A 4,695-nucleotide genomic window follows, 5' to 3' on the forward strand; every position below is an offset into this window, starting at 1 on the left:
AGGTTAAATCCTCAATATATTGTGATATTAGTTTTAGGCCATATCGCCCAGCCCTAGCTTAAAGTGTGGATCTCTCTTCAGGGTCACCTCCAAAGAACCAGGGAGTGGTTAGATGGAATAATTTCCACCACGACAGCCCCCATAATTCTGGTATGAAAGTGAAGCCAACAAGGAAGAGGCAAAAAAAATTGCATTTCCACCCTCATCCACCAGAAGAGAGCTAATCCTCATCGAATCACATGTCAAAAATGCCAATTTGACAGCAGAGATAAACTGATCAGAAAGCCCTTTAAGGTTTAATAGATCTAGTTAACATTCATGAAAACTCTGAGGGGGCAAATTTTTTTTATAAATTTATAATCATTGCAACCCAAAGTCAGTCCTACCACACTGCTGAATCCTGCCGGTGCTGTTTCCTCAGTGAGGTTCAGTACATCTCGTTCATCACCCTTGGAAAAGGAGATGATGTGTTCTGGTCCGGCTCTCCACTCCCTCGTCGAGGAGACTTCTAACCACAGAATAGAGGCTTTACTATCTAGTACTCAAAATCTATCTTAATGATATTGGCCACAGGCTAAATTCCTTTGAATGGCATGTTTAAAGTATAAAACCTCAATGAAAAATGTTTTTGGATTTTCACGGCTGGAATTTGAAGAAAATCTGATGTTTCTGACTGGCGCGGGAAAAACAGAAACTAGCTTCAGGTCTAAGCCCTGGACAGCTGGTGACGTTTCACAGGAGGTCTGAAGAAAAAGCACCTGACTACGATGTTTCTGTGTTAGAGTTATAGCTGAGAACAATGTGTCATCAGTCAAGATGTAGCTTCTGAAGCCTCTGCTAGTCGGTCAGATTGTTTTTTTCTCTGGGATGATTACCGGAGAAGTTCAACCGAACTCCGACCCCGCTAGCTGGATATCACTACCGGAGGTGCAGACATGTTTTGGACCGTTTGACGCAGAAGACACGCGACCCGATTTGGACACCGGGAAGGATTCTGTTAGTCTTAAGAACCAAAATCGGTACAGTTTGTTTACTTTTGTTAAATATTTAATTTTTGTGCTCGTACCACCGGGAGCTCTCAGCTGACTACAGGTCTTAACTCCATCATACTGTCCTGATGTGTAATTCAGTAATCTACAGAAAAAAAACAAAATTATGTGCTGCCAATTTTACAGCTGCATGTATATATTAGGGGTTTAACGGTTCGGGCCACTTGCGTACCATTTTGGTTCATTTTCCATTAAATAATGAAATTTTGTTTGCATGATTTAAGTGCAGCAGATCAAAGTTCATAGGCGAGTTTCCGCACCGACGCTGTATTGAGTGACGCATGATGGTTGCACGCACCTGATCTCCGATTAAAAAAGGTGATCTGCAAATTCTGATCAACGTCTTTCTGAGCAGATCAAACCAGCTGGCTGTCGCTGCTACTGTGGAGACAGTAGAGACGCTGAACGTAAACAACATGTCTACTGAACTTTTCCCCCACGGCAGTTGATGTAATGTTTTCATTCTACAACAAAAAATACAATGCGGAGAAAGCTCGTTATTTAACAGGGTATCTGCAGGTTTAAGGGAGCCAAATTTAAGGCTTTTTAAGACCTTTTTTAAGGCCACTTTGACCAAATTTAAGCTATTTTTTAATTATATTTAAGCTATAATTTTCAGCTATTGCCTGGCACTGGTGCTAACCACGTCGCAAACGTGGGATTACCCACCCAGTTACCATTAAACTTGCACTTCCCCATGGTGCAAGCTCCCACTAGCTTAACCAGCTAATGTGCTCATCTAAAAATAGCCCCCTTTCACAACCAACTGAATGTGTACAGTTCCACTTATGCCAATATCATAAACAAAAAATGCTGAACACTAACTACAAATTCTTGTTCATTGGGTCTTTGGTAATTTAAGACATTTGGAAACTGTAATTAAGGATTATTTGTCATTTCTAATGATTTTTAAGACCTTAAATTTAAAAAAGCAAATTTAAAACTTTAAGACTTTTTAAGGACCTGCGGATACCCTCTAATATGAGTTTTAAAGAAGAAAGTGGGCAGTCTGAGGTGAGTTTTTAAGGCTCACTGCAGAAATAAAAACAAGGCGCATCAACAGTCAAACACGTATGAGAGTGACACTCATAGCTGCGCAAATAAACTGTGAAATATTTAAAGACATCATACTACATCAGCAGCTTGTGAGGACACCTGGTTCTGCTCACTACAGAAGCCGCTTCAGACAAAAAATAAATAAATATAATAATATACAGAAAACGATTTGAACTGAGCTCTTCAAAACACTGAACCGAATCGAATACGATTTTAGCGTACTGTTATACCCCTAACGATTAGAGACTCATTTATATAGTTTAATAGCAAAAAAGTTGATTTGAGGGTGACTTGCTCTTTAACAAAATGAAAAACTGAACCAAGTTCATATTTATATAATTGGTAGAGTATAGTTACACTGAATTTTTACAATTTTAATGCTGAGTCTGGCCAATACCTTTGATAGTCATATATAGCACATTTACCCTGTATATAGCATGTCAAAGATTACTATTGAGCACAATAAATCTTTACAAAAATCTATTTTTATTACAATGTTTTTCTTTGTAATAATTTCTTCCCAAAAGATAAAAATATAACCTTAAATCATGGCTGTAAATCTGTTTTTAACAAAAGTGTTTTCACAGATGTGAAGTTTTCTTTAAATAATTAAGTACAGAATCATTTAATTTACCCATTCATAAACAAATCAGGTCTCTGGTTTCATCACCATCTTTTAGCAGTATCGCTGTACAAAGTGGAGGTTATTTGGCAAAGAAAAAATGTTACAGCAAATGGAAAACTCCTATTATGGTGCCTGTCTGGTGACATTTGAGGGGGAAAAATAACTTGCGGCCACGACTGCGTGGCAAGGTCCCCCCCCCCCCCCAATGTCACCAGACTAGCTTCATACTAGTGATTAAAACCAATACATTTTCAACATACTGTCAGTGAACTGGTACTTAAACGTTTTAGCACATAAATAAGTTTTTTCCAACTCAGTTTCACTTTAAGATAAGCTTTTGCTGCTAGTCCGTTAGCGGTCTTAAAACTGCCTACTCACCAAAACGTTCAAAAGTCATCCGGTTTTCTCGACACTCCAATTATCCAGAATGCATCATCTGTTACACAAAAACATTTTTAGGTAAGTAATAGGTAGAAAGGTTAACTTCTGAACTGTTTTTCCTCATAACTTTACCGCACCGTTCCCATTTTTCTGTCTCCTCAGATGTTTTGACGACAAGGTCCTCACACCTGCACATCCACAATAACAAGTACGGTTAAGTTAGACTACAACACATAACTTGTTTTCTTTACCAGTCAGGACTTCCATATTAAAGAAGGCGTGTTTCTGAGTTGTCTTGGTAACATCTTTCCTGTCAGCCTCTGATTGACTGTGAAAATCATAACATAAATTCTTTAAAACTAAATCACTTTGAGTGATTTGCCAGTTCTAGAGAAAGCTTCAGACCGGCCATCTTTAGCATATCTCTTTAATAATCAAAGATTTTGACACATCATCAAAACCTTTTTGCACCTACAAAGCTGAGACAGCAAACAGTTCATGCAGAACAAAGCTGATATTGTTCAACTCCTTAAGAGTTATTCCTGAGACGCAAGCTGATTCCAACCTGTGCTGCGTGGTGATATCTTTTGGACCGGAGAAGTCGGTGCTCGCAGTCAATCTACCGGACCTGGGTGCCCAGAGGTCATCCTGCCTCTCTGACCTCCGAATCCGTGACGAAGGTCGTCAAAAGGGTGAGGTAGAACACAGAGATTGCGTCTGAATGTGCTTCTGAAGATAACATCATAGTTTAGAACAAACCAAATTCTTTTTCATCCAGAGACGCCGCTTTCCGAGATTCTGAAGTTCTGACCAACACCGCATTTACACATACACTCAACAAAAATATAAACGCAACACCTTTGTTTCTGCTCCGATTTTCCATGAGATGGACATAAAGATCTAAAATACATTCCAGATACACAATATTACCATTTTTCTCAAACATTGTTCACAAATCAATCTAAATGTGTGATAGTGAGCACTTCTGCATTGCTGAGATAATCTGTCACGGCATGCTGGTGAGTGAAGCGGAGGTGAGGATCCACATGCGGGTGAGGAAGGCAGGCATATAGACACAAACGTTTAGTAAAGTTTAATATAAAAACGCGCTGGACACTGAAACAATAAACCGTCAAAAGACACAGAACTGAGAGGGTTTAAATACATGAGGGCTGGGAGCTTGGGTGATTGGAAAAAGAGAGGTAGGTGGGAGCAATTAACAGAGACACATGACTGAACAGAATGGGGAGACAGGACAGGGTGTGACATAATCCATCGCACCTCACAGGTATGCCACATCAAGATGCTGATCCGACATCATGAGTAGTGCACAGGTGTACCTTATACTGCCCACAATAAAAGCACCCCCTCCCCCACCCCCCCACCCCAACCCACCCCCCAGAGAGCGGATTCCAGACGCCCACAGGAACACAGAGCAGGGCGGGAGGAGGGGGACCAGGAAGGAGGGCCGAGAGGAACCGAGGGACTGGTGGAGAAGAGGCAGGGACCAGTAGAGTCCAGGGGCCTGCGTCTGGGGCAGAGGAGGAGACGGCGACGGGCTCTGAGGGGCCTACGTCTGGGACA

At 40.9% G+C, this 4,695-nt stretch overlaps 1 long non-coding RNA gene across 1 annotated transcript; it reads right to left on the bottom strand.

Moving 5' to 3' along the window:
• Positions 1-305: 305 nt before the first annotated feature.
• On the bottom strand, positions 306-3,792 carry LOC139071476 (uncharacterized). Its single transcript, XR_011521360.1, has 4 exons — positions 3,677-3,792; positions 3,249-3,299; positions 3,109-3,166; positions 306-508 (listed from the first exon to the last, which is right to left on the bottom strand). It is a non-coding gene; the product is annotated as an uncharacterized lncRNA (long non-coding RNA).
• Between the last annotated feature and the right edge of the window lie 903 nt (positions 3,793-4,695).

Source organism: Nothobranchius furzeri, chromosome 8 (genome assembly GCF_043380555.1).
Source record: "Nothobranchius furzeri strain GRZ-AD chromosome 8, NfurGRZ-RIMD1, whole genome shotgun sequence".
NCBI classification, from domain to species: Eukaryota; Metazoa; Chordata; class Actinopteri; order Cyprinodontiformes; family Nothobranchiidae; genus Nothobranchius; species Nothobranchius furzeri.